The 16,117-nt window shown below is 34.4% G+C and overlaps 2 protein-coding genes across 6 annotated transcripts in view; one reads left to right on the top strand and one right to left on the bottom strand.

The window, feature by feature from the left end:
* KLF8 (KLF transcription factor 8) overlaps positions 1 to 16,117 on the bottom strand; it is a 336,861-nt gene that overhangs the window by 163,036 nt on the left and 157,708 nt on the right. The window lies entirely within an intron of this gene.
* The window catches only part of LOC309620349 (zinc finger X-linked protein ZXDB-like), a 962,758-nt gene extending 946,641 nt beyond the window's left edge, over positions 1 to 16,117 (top strand). The window contains exon 2 of the mRNA XM_082376576.1: positions 1 to 16,117. This exon is cut by the window's left edge and continues 21,744 nt beyond it. The gene's annotated coding sequence lies outside the window, so the exon portion shown is untranslated.

Below are 16,117 nucleotides of genomic sequence, written 5' to 3'. Positions count from 1 at the left end.
AAAAAAATTGCACCCACCAGCATTTCCATCCCCAGAAAAAGTTCCACCAAGTCCCTGCTCATCTTCCCAATACAGGACCTTGGGACTGGTTTTCAAAATCAGACAAGGTTCATCTTCCTGGTGCAGGTCCACAGTGCAGATCCCAATGGCTCAACTTCCCAATGCAGATCCCCTGAAGTTTGGACATCTTTCTCCTCAGGGACAATCTTCATGGTTGTGTTATCCCTCCTGCTTTTGTTGCTGCACCAGGGTTTGGGCTCTGACTAGACCTCATCTCTGTGCTCTTAACCATTTCAATGTGGCCTTTTTAATATATCCTTAGCTGTAGAAACTCTGATCTACTAGTCTTCTGGTCATTCTCCAAGATATTTTTTTATATGTAGTTGTAGATTTGGTGTGTCTGTGAGCTCAGGATCTTCCTATTCCAGCATTTCAAGCCCCCTGGGATAGTTTTCTTTATTTCTTTCTCATGTTTTATAGTTATTGCATAGAAATGCAGCTGATTTCCATAGGTTGATTTTATATGTTGCAACGTTACTGAATTCCTTTAGTAATTAAAACATTTTTTTTCCCTTTGAGGCTTTGTAATTTTCTATAATAAATTGAATCATCTGCAAATACAGACAATTCTAATTCTTTCTTTCCTATTTAGATGCCTTTTGTTTCTTTGTCTTGCCTAATTGCTGTAGCTGGGTCTTCCAGTACTACATGAATAACAGTGTTGACAGTGTGCATCCTTGTCTTGCTCCTGATCTTAGAGGAAAAGCTTTCAATTTTTCACCATTGAGTATAATGTTACCTGTGGGTTTCTGGTATTTGGCCTTTGTAATGTTGAGACTTTTTCATTCTATAATCAATTTGTTGAGTGTCTTTATCATGAAAGGATGATGCATTTGCCAAATGCTTTTTCTGCATCTATTGAGATGATCATGTGATTTTATCTCTCATTCTATCAGTATGATGCATCACATTTATTGATTTGCATTTGTTGAACCATTCTTGTACCCCAGGGATAAATCACATTTGGTCATGGCCCTTTTAATGTGTTTTTAAATTCAGTTTGCCAATATTTTGTTGAGAATTTTTGCATCGATACCCATCAGTTATATTGGTCTATAGTTTTCTTTCTTATAATGTTCTTATCTGGCTTTGGTAGAAGAGTAATTCTGGCCTCAAATAATTAGTTTGGATGTGTTCTCTCCTATTTATTTTTTCAGAAGAGTTTGAAAAAGATTGGCATTAATTTTTCTTTAAGTGTTTGGTTGAGTTCATCAGTGAAGCTGTCTTCTCCTGAGGTTTTCTGTGTTGAGGTTTTTGATTACTGATTCAATACATTTAGTAATTATTTGTCTTTTTTGCTTTTCTTTTTCTTCCTGATTCAGTTTTGGAGGTTCTTTGTTTCTATGAATATATTCATTTCTACTAAGTTATCTAATTTGTTGACATATAATTGTTCATAGTAGTCTCTTATGACCCTATGCATTTCTGTAGTATCAGTTGTAATGTCTCCTTTTTAAATTCAGATTTTATTTGAGTCTGCTCATTTTTCTTGGTAGTCTAGCCAAATGTTTCTCAATTTTGTTTATCTTTTCAAAAACTTCTTAGTTTTGTAAATCTTTTCTATTTTTTTCTGACTTCTCAATTTATTTCCACTCTGATCTTTATTATTTCCTTCCTCTGCTAACTTTGGGCTTAATTTATTTTTCTTTTTCCACTTCCTTGAGGTTTAAAGTTCGATTGTTTATTTGAGATCTTTCTAAATGCTTAATATATGCATACATTGGAACATATATCTTTCCTTTCAGAACTGCTTTTGCAACATTCCACAAAATTGGTTATGTTGTTTTTCAAATATCATTTATTTTGAATTTTTTTAAAAAAATTCTATTTAAGTTCTTATTCAACCCATTGGTTGTTCAGACATATGTTGTTTAGTTTTCACATATGTGTAGATTTTTCAGCTTTGCTCCTGTTATTGATCTCTAGTTTCATACCATTCTGTTTATAAAAGAAAATTGGTATGTTGATCTTCTTAAGTTTGCTAAGAACTGTTTTGTCTTATTATATGATCATTCCATAGAATGTTCCATGTGCACTTGAGAAGAAAGTATATTCTTCTGCTGTTAGAAAGAATGTTCTATATGTGCCTATAAGGTCCAATTTGTCTAATTTATGATTCAGGTGGAACATTTCCTTGTAGATTTACTGTCTGGCTGATCTATTCCTGAAGGTGAGGTATTGATTTCCCCTCTTATTACTGTATTGTTTTCTAATTTTCCCTTCAGACTTAGTAGTTGCTTAGTGTAATTTGGGTCTTCACTATTGGCTGCATATATATTTATGATTTTTATATGTTCCTGATAATATATTGACCAATTTATCATTATATAATGATATTCTTTGTAACTTGCTGCCATTTTGAGCTTAAAGTCTTTGTCTTGTATAAGTTTGGTGAAAGCTACTTTCATGTGGCTTCCACCTGCATATCTTATCCTATAACTTCATTTTGAGCCTATGTGTGGTGATAAAGCTGAAATCAGTCTCCTGTAGGCAGCATATAGTTGGGTCATGGTATTTTATCCATCTAGCCACTGTGTGACACTTGACTTCTGAATTCAATCCATTTGCACTTAAAGTAATTATTGATATATATATGTGTATTTATATATATGTATATATATACACACATATATACACACACACACAGGCAGATAAAAACTTTTTTTAACATCTTTATTGGAGTATAATTGCTTTACAATGGTGTGTTAGTTTCTGCTTTATAACAAAGTGAATCAGCTATACATATAAATATATCCCCATATCTCCTCTCTCTTGCACCTCCATCCCACTCTCCCTATCCCACCACTTTAGGTGATCAAAAAGCACTGACCTGATCTCCCTGTGCTATGCGGCTGCTTCCCACTAGCTAGCTATTTTACATTTGGTAGAATATATAAGTCCATGCCACTCTCTCACTTTGTCCCAGCTTATCCTTCCCCCTCCCCATGTCCTCAAGTCCATTCTCTACATCTGTGTCTTTATTCCTGTCCTGATACTAGGTTCTTCAGAACCATATATATTTTTTTAGATTCCATATATATGTGTTAGCATAAGTAATTTGTTTTTCTCTTTCTGACTTACTTCACTCTGTATGACAGACTCTTGGTCCATCTACCTCACTACAAAGACCTCAATTTCGTTTCTTTTTATGGCTGGGTAATATTCAATTGTATATATGTGCCACATTTTCTTTATCCATTCATCTGTCGATGGACACTTAGGTTGCTTCAATGTCCTGGCTATTGTAAATAGTGCTGAAATGAACATTATGGTACATGACTCTTTCTGAATTATGGTTTTCTCAGGGTATATGCCCAGTAGTGGGATTGCTGGGTCATATGGTAGTTCTATTTTTAGATTTTAAGGAACCTCCATACTGTTCTCCACAGTGGCTGTATCAGTTTACATACCCACCAACAGGGCAAGAGGGTTCCCTTTTCTCCACACCCTCTCCAGCATTTAGTGTTTGTAGATATTTTGATGATGGCCATTCTGACCAGTGTGAGGTGATACCTCATTGCAGTTTTGATTTGGATTTCTCTAATGATTAGAAATGTTGAGCATCTTTTCATGTGGTTGTTGGCAATCTCTATATCTTCTTTGGAGAAATGTCTATCTAGGTCTTCTGCCCATTTTTGGATTGGGTTTTTTGTATTTTTGATATTGAGCTGCATGAGCTGCTTGTATATTATGAAGATTAATCCTTCCTAAGTTGCCTTGTTTGCAAATATTCTCTCCCTTGCTGAGGGTTGTATTTTCGTCTTGTTCAAGGTTTCTTTCACTGTGCAAAAGCTTTTAAGTTTCATTAGGTCCCATTTGTATATTTTTGTTTTTATTTCTATTTCTCTAGGAGGTGGGTCAAAAGGATCTTGCTGTGATTTATGTCATAGTGTGTTCTGCCTATGTTTTCCCTTTAAGAGGTTTATAGTGTCTGGCCTTACATTTAGTTCCTTAATCCATTTTGAGTTTATTTTTGTGTATGGTGTTAGGCAGTGTTCTAATTTCATTCTTTTACATGTAGCTGTTCAGTTTTCCAAGCACAATTTATTGAAGAGGCTGTCTTTTCTCCATTGTATACTTTTGCCTCCTTTATGAAAGACAAGGTGATCTTATGTGCGTGGGTTTATCTCTGGGCTTTCTATCTTGTTCCATGGATCAATATTTCTGTATTGTGCCTGTACTATACTGTCTTGATTACAGTAGCTCTGTATTATAGTCTGAAGACCGGGAGCCTGATTCCTCCAGCTCCATTTTTCTTTCTCAAGATTGCTTTGGCTCTTCGGGGTCTTAGGTGTTTCCATACAAATTGTGAAATTTTTTTATTCTAGTTCTGTAAAAAATGTCATTGGTAGTGTGATAGGGATTGCACTGAATCTGTAGACTGCTTTGGGTAGTATAGTCATTTCCACAATGTTGATGCTTCCAATCCAAGAACATGGTATATCTCTCCATCTGTTTGTATCCTCTTTAATTTCTTTCATCAGTGTCTTATAGTTTTCTGCATACATGTCTTTTGTCTCCTTAGGTAGGTTTATTCCTAGGTATTTTATTCTTTTTGTTGCAATGGTAAATGAGAATGTATCCTTGATTTCACTTTCAGTTTTTTCATCATTAGTGTATAGGAATGCAAGAGATTTCTGTGCATTAATTCTGTATCCTGCTACTCTACCAAATTCACTGATAAGCACTAGTAGTTTTCTGGTAGCATGTTTAGGATTATCTATATACAGTATCATGTCACCTGCAAACAGTGACAGCTTTACTTCTTCTTTTCCAATTTGGATTCCTTTTATTTCTTTTTCTTCTCTGATTGCTGTGGCTAAAACTTCCAAAACTATATTGAATAATAGTGGTGAGAGTGGGCAACCTTGTCCTGTTCCTGATCTTAGAGGAAATGGTTTCAATTTTTCACCATTGAGAATGATGTTGGCTGTGGGTTTGTCATATATGGCCTTTATTATATTCCGGTAGGTTCCCTCTATGCCTACTTTCTGGAGAGTTTTTATCATAAATGGGTGTTGAATTTTGTCAAAAGGTTTTCCTGCATCTATTGAGAAGATCGTATGGTTTTTATTCTTCAATTTTTTAATATGGTGTCTCACATTGATTGATTTACATATATTGAAGAATCCTTCCATTCCTGGGGTAAACCCCACTTGATCATGGTGTATGATCCTTTAAATGTGCTGTTGCATTCTGTTTGCTAGTATTTTGTGAGGATTTTTGCATCTTTGTTCATCAGAGGCCTGTAGTTTTTCTTTTGACATCTTTGTCTGGTTTTGGTATCAGGGTGATGGTGGCCTCGTAAAATGAGTTTGGGAGTGTTCCTCTCTCTGCTATATTTTGGAAGAGTTTGAGAAGGATAGGTGTTAGCTCTTCTGTAAATGTTTGATAGAATTCGCCTGTGAAGTCATCTTGTCCTGGCATTTTGTTTGTTGGAAGATTTTTAATTACAGTTTCAATTTCAGTGCTCTTCTTGGGTCTGTTTATATTTTGTACTTCTTCCAGTTTCAGTCTCGGAAGATTGTGTTTTTCTAAGAATTTGTCCATTTCTTCCAGGTTGTCCATTTTATTGGCATATAGGTGCTTGTAGTAATCTCTCATGATCCTTTGTATTTCTGCAGTGTCAGTTGTTATTTCTCCTTTTTCATTTCTAATTCTATTGATTTGAGTCTTTTCTCTTTTTTTCTTGATGAGTCTGGCTAATGGTTTTTCAATTTTATTTATCTTCTCGAAGAACCAGCTTTTAGTTTTATTGATCTTTTTTATTGTTGCTTTCATTTCTTTTCAATTTAGTTCTGATCTGATCTTTATGGTTTCTTTCCTTCTGCTAACTTTGGGTTTCTTTTTTTTTTTTCTTTGTTCCTTAATTGCTTTAGGTGTAGGTTTAGGTTGTTTATTTGAGATGTTTCTTGTTTCTTGAGGTAGGATTGTATTGCTATAAAATTCCCTATAAGAACTGCTTTTCCTGCATCCCATAAGTTTTGGGTGGTCACGTTTTCACTGTCATTTGTTTCTAGGTATTTTTTGATTTCCTCTTTTATTTCTTCAGTGATCTCTTGGTTATTTAGTAGCTTATTTTTTAGCCTCCATGTGTTTGTATTTTTAACAATTGTTTACCTGTAATTATTATCTGGTCTCAGAATTGTGTTCGGAAAAGATACTTAATACATTTTCAATTTTCTTAAATTTACGAAGGCTTGATTTGTGACCCACTATATGATCTATCCCGAAGAATGTTCCATGAGCTCTTGAGAAGAAAGTGTATTCTGTTTTTTTTTTTTGGATGGAATGTCCTATAAATTTCAATTAAGTCCATCTTGTTTAATGTGTCATGTAAAGCTTGTGTTTCCTTATTTATTTTCATTTTGGATCATCTGTCCATTGGTGAAAGTGGGGTATTAAAATACCCTACTATGATTTCGTTGCTGCTAATTTCCCCTTTTCTGTCTGTTAACATTTTCCTTATGTATTGAAGTGCTCCTATGTGGGATGCATAAATATTTATAATTGTTACATCTTATTCTTGGATTGGTCCCTTATAATTATGTATTGTCTTTCTTTGTCTCTTGTAATAGTCTTTATTTTAAAGTCTACTTTGTCTGATATGAGACTTGCTACTCCAGCTTTCTTTTGATTTCCATTTGCATGGAATATCTTTTTCCATCCCCTCACTTTCAGTCTGTATGTGTCCCTATGTCTGAAGTGGGTCTCTTGTAGACAGCATATGTACGGGTCTTGTTTTTTTTATCCATTCAGCCAGTCTATGTCTTTTGGTTGGAGCAATTAATCCATTTACATTTAAGGTAATTATCGATATGTATGTCCCTATTACCTTTTTCTTGATGGCATTTGTTTTGTTATTGTAGGTCTTTTCCTTCTCGTGTTTCCTGCCTAGAGAAGTTCCTTTAGCATTTGTTGTAAAGCTGGTTTGGTGGTGCTGAATTCTCTTAACTTTTGCTTATCTGTAAAGATTTAATTTGTCTGTCGAGTCTGAATGAATCCTTGCTGGGTAGAGTTATCTTGGTTGTAGGTTTTTCCCTTTCATCACTTTAAATATGTCCTGCCACTCCCTTCTGGCTTGCAGAGTTTCTGCTGAAAGATCAGCTGTTAACCTTATGGGGATTCCCTTGCATATTATTTGTTGTTTTCCCTTGCTGCTTTCAATATGTTTTCTTTTTATTTAATTTTTGATAGTGTGATTAATATAAGCCTCAGCATGTTTCTCTTTGGGTTTATCCTGTATGGTACTCTCTGTGTTTCCTGGGCTTGATTGACTATTTCTTTTCCCTTGTTAGGGAAGTTTTCAACTATAATCTCCTCAAATATTTTCTCAGACCCTTTCTTTTTCTCTTCTTCTTCTGGGACCCCTGTAATTCGAATGTTCATGCTTTTAATGTTTTCCCAAAGGTCTCTGAGACTGTCCTCAATTCTTTTCATTATTTTCTCTTTATTCTGTTCTCTGGCAGTTATTTCCACCATTTTATCTTCCAGGTCACTTATTCGTTCTTCTTCAGTTATTCTGTTATTGATTCCTTCTAGAACATTTTTAATTTCTGTAATTATGTTGTTCATCACTGTTTGTTTGCTCTTCATTTCTTCTAGATCCTTGTTCAATGTTTCTTGTATTTTTCTCCATTCTGTTTCCGAGATTTTGGATCATCTTTACTATGATTACTCTGTATTCTTTTTCAGGTATGTTGCCTATTTCACCTTCATTTATTTGGTTTTGTAGATTTTTACCTTGCTCCTTCTTCTGTAACAAATTTTTTGTCGTTTCATTTTTTTTTTGATGGGTGTTTCTGTATTCCTGTCTTACTGGTTGTTTGGCCTGAGATGTCCAGCACTGGAGTTTTCAGGCAGTTGGATAGAGCTGGTTTTTGGTGCTGAGATGAGGACCTCTGAGAGGCCTCACTCCTATTGATATTCCCTGGGGTCTGAGTTTCTCTGTTAGTCCAGCATTTTGGACTTGTAGCTCCCACCACAGGAGCTTGGGCCTGACCTCTAGCCTGGGTACCATGATCCCGCAAGCTGGTTGCTGGGGGTTCCTCCTGTCCTCTTATGTGTCCATGGTCCCCCACTGGTGCCTGGTAGGTGCCCTAGTTGTGCAGAGATGCGAACTCTGCATCCTCCTAGTATGCCATCTTGTCTCCACCCCCATTCTTAGGTAGTTTTATTCCTAGGTATTTTATTACTTTCCTCTCTATTTTGGCCTACTTTTCTACATTGGTGATTTTCCCTTGTAGTTTGCTCTGTTTCTCCTCTTCCCTTTTTTCCCTTTCCTAAATCTATTATGTTTTTTCTGTTTGTTTGTTTTGTGGTTAACATGGGGCTTACATAAAATATCCCATGGATAATACAATTTTATGCTCATATCAAATTATCTTCAATTGCCTACAAAGATTACATCCTTTAATCCTGTCTTTTATATTTTTTTGAATTTACCTCTTTTTATGTTGTCTATTTCTTAACACATTTTAGTAGCTGTATATTTTAACATTGTTCAATCTTTCTAAATCTGAGTATATATTTTTCACATTTACCAGTGTGTTTTATTCTTTTGTATGTTTTTTATGTATAGAATTAGGGCTAATTCTTAAACGTTTGATAAAATTCTTCTGTGAATCCATCTGGGTATGGAGATTTATTTGGGAGGTAGTTTTTAAAATCATACCTTTCTGAAGCATATTTTTGCTGGGTATAAAATTCTGGGTTGTCAGTTATTTTCCTTCAGCATTTGAAAAATATGCCACTTCCATCTGGACCCCATGTTTTTTAATAAGAAATCTACTCTCATTTTCATTGTTTCTCTCTTACAGATGAGGTTCCATATTTATTTTGTTGCTTTCATGATTTTTTCTTTCTCTTAAATCTTCAAAATTTGACTATAATGACTCCTTTGGGTTATCCTGATTGTCATTCTCTCAGCTTCTTGAATATGTTGTTTTGTGGTTTTTGTCAAATTTCAGAAAAATTTAGCCATTATTTCTTAAAATATTTTCAACCCCACCTTCTTTCTTCTACACTTTAAAAGTGCATCTTCTCATTTTTTTTTAATTTTTAAAATTTTTCTTAAATTTAAGATCCAGAGTTTTAAGCTATACTTTGTAGGAGGAGTAGGGAGAAGTGTATTTATTCCATCTTGTCTCAGAACTGTAAGTGACCACATGTAATTTTTTTTCTGGATTAAAGTCCATCTGAGAAGTGCAATAATGGTATTTTAGTCATGAACTAACTGTTATTTACTAAGTGTATAGCTTTTAAGTGCCGTGTGTGTGTGTGTGTGTGTGTGTGTGTGTATGTGTGAAGAGGTTCCTAAGCTACATCACATGATAAAGGATATCATGTCTCAAAAATAGGTTCTAATGCAATTGAGAATATGAAAGAAATTGAGCAGATATAACCATTTTATTTAAGGTTGGCAGGACATTTAAGCAGATGTCTGAATGGAACGAGGGACCAACCATCTGTATATTTGAGAAAAGTGCATTCCAGATAGAGGAAACATTAATTCCAAAGGTCCTGAAGCATGAGTATGTATGGGTATGTTTAAAGAATAGCAAGTTTATTGAGGCTAGGAAGCAGTGAATAGGTAGGAAAGTTAATAGAATGATAGAGGATGATACTAGAGATAGAGCTGGGAGGCAGTTTGTGTAGGCCCTATGATAAATATAGGGCATTAACAGCATTTTTGCTTTTACTCTGAGTGTAACTGGAAGTGATTTTCAAGGTTCTTCGTAGAGGAGTGACAGGCTATATGGAGAAAAGACTCTAGAGGACAGACAAGGGGCTCACTTGTGAGATTCATCGTTAATGTGGTTGGTACCCTATGATGAACTATAAACTCATTTCATGTATTGGTGCTTCATATCTAGGTAGTCTCCACCTTAGGCATGTTACTTAGAGATTACATTTGAGCATCTATCAGAGGTAACTACAGTGCATACATGGAGAGTTTGATGGAGGATACCACAACTAGACAGATTTTTAAAATAATTTCTCTTTTTCTTCAAAACTTAATTGAGAGAAGAGGTGCCCTCTTCAATAGCTCTCCAAACACTAGCCACACCTGAGGCCAAAAATGTTGAGACACAGCTTTAGAAGTTTAGTCATCATAAGAAGACCACTTACAAATTGCCTACCAAAATTACATGTGAACCAAAAATCTAATGTCCAACTTCCCAACTTGGTGCAGCCTCTTCTGTATCTAGTAATCATTAGGTAGTAATAAGACATGGTTCAGTGGTTCTCAAAGTATTGTTCCTAGAGCAGTAGCATCTGTTTCACCTAGGAGCTTTTTAGAAATGGAAATTATTGGGCCCTAAAGCAGACTTACTGAATCAGAAACACTAGGGTTTGGGCCCAAAAATTAATGTTTTAACTAGCCCTCAAAATGATATTGATGCATACTCAAGTTTAAAAACCATTGGTGTAGACTTGAAGAAACCTCCACACTGTTCTCCATAGTGGCTGTAACAATTTACATTCTGACCAAGAATGTAGGAGGGTTCCCTTTCATGCACAGCCTCTCCAGCATTTATTGTTTGTAGACTTTTTGGTGATGACCATTCTGACCTGTGTGAGGTGATACCTCATTGTAGTTTTGAGTTGGAGTTCTTTAATAATTAGTGATGTTGAGCATCTTTTCATGTGCCTCTTGGCCATCTCTATGTCTTCTTTGGAGAAATGTCTATTTAGGTCTTCTGCCCATTTTTTGATTGGGTTGTTTGTTTTTTGATATTGAGCTGCATGAGCTGTTTGTATAATTTGGAGATTAACCCTTTGTCCGTTGATTCATTTGGAATTATTTTTTCCCATTCTGCGGGTTGTCTTTTTGCCTGGTTTATCGTTTCCTTTGTTGTGTAGAAACTTTTCAGTTTAATTAGGTCCCATTTTTTAATTTCTGTTTTTATTTCCATTACTATACAAGGTGGGTCAAAAAAGATATTGCTTATTTTCATTACTCTAGTACTTGGATCAAAAAATGTATTTCTATGATTTATGTCAGAGTGTTCTGCCTATGTTTTCCTCTCAGAGTTTTATAGTATCCAGTCTTACATTTAGGTCTTTAATCCATTTTGAGTTTATTTTTGTGTATGGTGTTGAAGAATGTTCTACTTTGATTCTTTTCCATGTAGCTGTCCAGTTTTCCCAGCACCATTTATTGAAGAGACTGTCTTTTCCCAATTGTATAGTCTTGCTTCCTTTGTCATTGATTAATTGAATGTAGGTGTGTGGGTTTATTTCTGGTTTTCTATTCTATTTCATTGATCAATATTTCTGGTTTTCTGCCAGTACCATACTGTTTTGATGACTGCAGCTTTGTAGTATAGTCTGAAGTCAGGAAGCATGATTCCTGCAGCTCCATTTTTCTTTCTCAAGATTTCTTTGGCTATTCAGGGTCTTTTGTTCTTCCATACAAATTTAAAAATTTTTTTGTTTTAGTTCTGTGAAAAATGGCATTGGTAATTTGATAGGGTTTGGATTGAATCTGTAGATTGTCTTGGGTAGTATAGTCATTTTGAAAATATTGATTCTTTGAATCCAAGAACATGGTATATCTTTCAATCTGTTTGTGTCATCTTCAATTACTTTCATCAACATCTTATAGTTTTCAGAGTATAGGTTCTTTGCCTCCTTAGGTAGGTTTATTCCTAGGTATTTTATTCTTTTTGATGAAATGGCAAATGGGATTGTTTCCTTAATTTCTTTTTCTGATCTTTCATTGTTGGTGTATAGAAATGCAACAGATTTCTGTGTATTAATTTTGTATCCTGCAACTTTACTGAATTAATTGATGAACTCTAGTAGTTTTCTGGTAGCATGTTTAGGATTTTCTATGTATAGTATCATGTCATCTGTAAACTGTGACCATTTTACTTCTTCTTTACCAATTTGGATTCCTTTTCTTTCTTTTTCTTCTCTGATTGTTGTGGCTAGGACTTCCAAAACTATGTTGAATAAAAGTGGTGAGAGTAGACATCCTTGTCTTCTTCCTGATCTTAGAGGGAATGCTTTCAGCTTTTCACCATTGAGATTGATGTTAGTTGTGTCTTTGTCATATATTACCTTTATTATGTTGAGGTAATTTCCTTTCATGCCCACTTTCTGGAAAGTTTTTATCATAAATGCATGTTGAATATTGTTAAAAGCTTTTTCTGCATCTATTGATGCATATGGTGTTTGTTCTTCAGTTTGTTGAGTGGTGTTTCAAATTGATTGACTTGTGGATATTGAAAAATCCTTGCATCCCTGGGATAAATCCCACTTGATCATGGTGTCTGATCCTTTTAATGTATTGTTGGATTCAGTTTGCTAGTATTTTGTTGAGGATTTTTGAATCTATGTTCATCAGGATGAAATAATGTCATTTGCAGCAACATGGATGGACCTGGAGATTATCATACTAAATGAAGTAAGTCAGACAAAGACACATATCATATGATATGCTTATATTTGGAATTTTAAAAAAATGATACACATGAACTTATTTACAAAACAGAAACAGACTCACAGGTTAGAAAACAAACTTATGGTTATGCAATGGGAAAGGTGAAGGGGAGGGAGAAATTAGGAGTTAGTTAGGTATTGACATATACACATTGCTATATTTAAAATAGATAATGAACAAGGACCTACTTTACCACACAGGGCAATCTACTCAATATTCTGTAATAACCTAACTGAGAAAACAATTTCAAAAAGAATAAATACATGTATATATATATAACTGAAAATCTTTGGTGTACATCTGAGCCTAACACAACATTGTTAATCAACTATACTCCAATATGTTAAAAAAAATAAAAAAACAAAAAACATTGGTGTAAAAGTTAAGAATCCATGACATGGAGATAGAATGCTTCCGTTTGAATCCTGGTTCTGCCATTTTTAGCTGTGTTACTTTAGGTAAGCTACCTTACCTCTGAGACTCACGTTAACCATCTATAAAATGGGTAATAATAAGACCATATTTCACAGATTTTATGATGCACTATTTTCCTTAAATTAGTTAAGATAAAAATTCTTTGTAAAACATAAGTATTTCAAATATAATTTCCCATTCCTTTGCTTGCTTTTTTTCTTTTCTTAATGTTGTCTTCTGAAATGGAGAGTTATTAATTTTTATAAAGTCCAATTACCAACTTTTTAAAAGATGCACATTTAAAAATCAGGACTGTCTTAAAATTGTAGTTTAACTGTCAGTTGTAACAAAATTGTCATTGTTTGTGTATGTTAAATCTGATCATGGATATATATGTTGTCTTCAATTGAGTTATGTGCACTGTTGGTATTATATAGTACTAAGTTTAATTGTCATTCCTCTTATTTATACTGAAGTATAGTTGATTTAGAATGTAAATTATTTTCAGGTGTAGAACATAATGATTTGATATATTGATACACACACGCACACACACACACACACAGAGTGAGAGAGAGATTATACTCTACTAAAAGTTATTATATATATATGTATTAGCATATGGTATTTGTTTTTCTCTGTCTGACTTACTTCACTCTGTATGACAGTCTTGAGGTCCATCCACCTCACTACAAATAACTCAATTTTGCTTCTTTTTATGGCTGAGTAATATTCCATTGTATATATGTGCCACATCTTTCTTAGCCATTCATCTGTTGGTGGACACTTAGGTTGCTTCCATGTCCTGGCTATTGTAAATAGTGCTGCAATGAACATTGTGGTACATGACTCTTTCTGAATTATGGTTTTCTCAGGGTATATGCCCAGTAGTGGGATTGCTGGGTTATATGGTAGTTCTATTTTTAGTTTTTTAAGGAACCTCCATACTGTTCTCCGTAGTGGCTGTATCAATTTACATTCCCACCAAGAGTGCAAGAGGGTTCCCTTTTCTCCACACCCTCTCCAGCAATTATTGTTTGTAGATTTTTTGATGATGGCCATTTTGACCGGTTTGAAGTGATAGCTCATTGTAGTTTTGATTTGCATTTCTCTAATGATTAGTGATGTTGAGCATCCTTGCATGAAGTAAGTCAGAAAGAGAAAATCAAATACCATATGCTAACACATATATAGGGAATCTAAAAGAAAAAAAAAAGGTTCTGAAGAACCTAAGGGCAGGACAGGAATAAAGACACAGACATAGAGAATGAACTTTAGGACATGGAGAGGGGAAGGGTAAGCTGGGATGAAGTGAGAGAGTGGCATTGACATATATACGCTACCAAATGTAAAATAGATAGCTAGTGGGAAGCAGCCGCCTAGCACAGGGAGATCAGCTCAGGGCTTTTGACCACCTAGAGGGGTAGGATAGGGAGGGTGGGAGGGAGACGCAAGAGGGAGGGGATATGGGGATATATGTATATGTATAGCTGACTCACTTTGTTATAAAGCAGAAACTAACACAACAATGTAAAGCAATTATACTCCAATAAAGGTGTTAAAAGAAAAGTTATTATAAAATATAGGCTATATTCCCTGTGCTGTACAACACAATCTCATAGCTTATTTACTTTATACATAGTAGTTTGTACCTCTTAATTCCCTACCCCAATCTTTCCTCTCTCCCCAAACCTCTCCCCACTTGTAACCACTAGTTGGTTCTCTGCATCCATGAGTTTGTTTCTGTTTTGTTACATTCATTCATTTGTTTCATTTTTTTAGATTCCATATATAAGTGGTGACATACAGTATTTGTCTTTCTCTATCTAAATTATTTCACTAAGCATAATATCCTGCAGGTCCATCCATGTCGTTACAAATGGAAAATTCTCATTCTTTTTTAAAGGGCTGGAATATATATATATTCTTTATTCATTCCTCTGTTAATGGACATTTAGGTTACTTCCATATCTTGGGTATTATAAATATTGCTGCTATGAACATTGAGGTGCCTATATATATAAAGGCTTAGGTCAAAATGTGTACTGCCTATGTATTCTCCCAGGAGATATATGGTTTTAGGTTTTACATGTAGGTCTTTAATCCATTTTGCATATGCATGGGAAAATGATATAATTTCATTCTTTTACGTGTAGCTGTCTAGTTTTCCCAATACCACTTAGAATATATACTTCCTGTTGTATATTCTTGCCTCAATTACCATAGATTGACCTTATGTGCCTGGGTTTATTTCTAGTCTCTCTATTCTGTTCCATTGATTTATGTTTCTGTTTTTGGGCCAGTATCATACTCTTTTGTTTACTGTAGTGTTGAATTCTGAAGTCAAGGAGCACATACCTCCAGTTTTGTTAATTTTTCTCAAAATTGTTTTGGCTATTTGGTATCTTTTATGATTCCATGAAAATGTTAGGATTATTTGTTCTAGTACTGTGAAAAATGTCATAGGTATTTTGATAGGGATTTCATTAAATCGATAGATTATTTGGGGTAGAATGTCCAGTTTAACAATATCAATTCTTCCAGTCCATGAACATGGGATATCTTTCCAATTATTTGTATCATCTTAAATTACCTTAATTAATATCATATAGTTTTCAGAATATAGTTCTTTCACAACCTTGGTTAAATTTATTCCTCCAAATTTTATTCTTTTCAATGCAATTTTATTTTTAATTTTTTTTTATTTTGTAAACAAATTTTATTGGTGTGTAGTTGATTAACAATATGTTGTTAGTTTCAGGTGTACAGCAAAGTGAATCAGTTATACATGTACATATATTCACTCTTATCTTTTTTTTTTTAGATACTTTTTCCATATAGGCTGTTACAGAGTATTGAGTAACCTTCCCTGTGCTATACATCCGGTTCTTTTTAGTTATCTATTTTATAAATAGTAGTTTGTAAATGTCAATCCCAATATCTCAATTTACTCCTTCCCCATTATCCCCTGGTAACCATAAGTTTGTTTTCTACATCTGTGACTCTACTTCTGTTTTGTAAATAAGTCCATTTGTAGCTTTTTTTTTAGATTCTACATATACGTGATATCATAATTTGATGGAGAAATTAAAAGCTTTATAGACGAGCAAAAGCTAAGAGAATTCAGCAACACCAAACCAGCTTTACAACAAATGCTAAAGGAAATTCTTTAGGGGGAAACACAAGAGAAGA

This window comes from Balaenoptera borealis, assembly GCF_965194805.1.
Source record: "Balaenoptera borealis genome assembly, chromosome: X".
NCBI lineage: Eukaryota > Metazoa > Chordata > Mammalia > Artiodactyla > Balaenopteridae > Balaenoptera > Balaenoptera borealis.
This window is presented reverse-complemented; position numbering and strand designations above follow the sequence as displayed.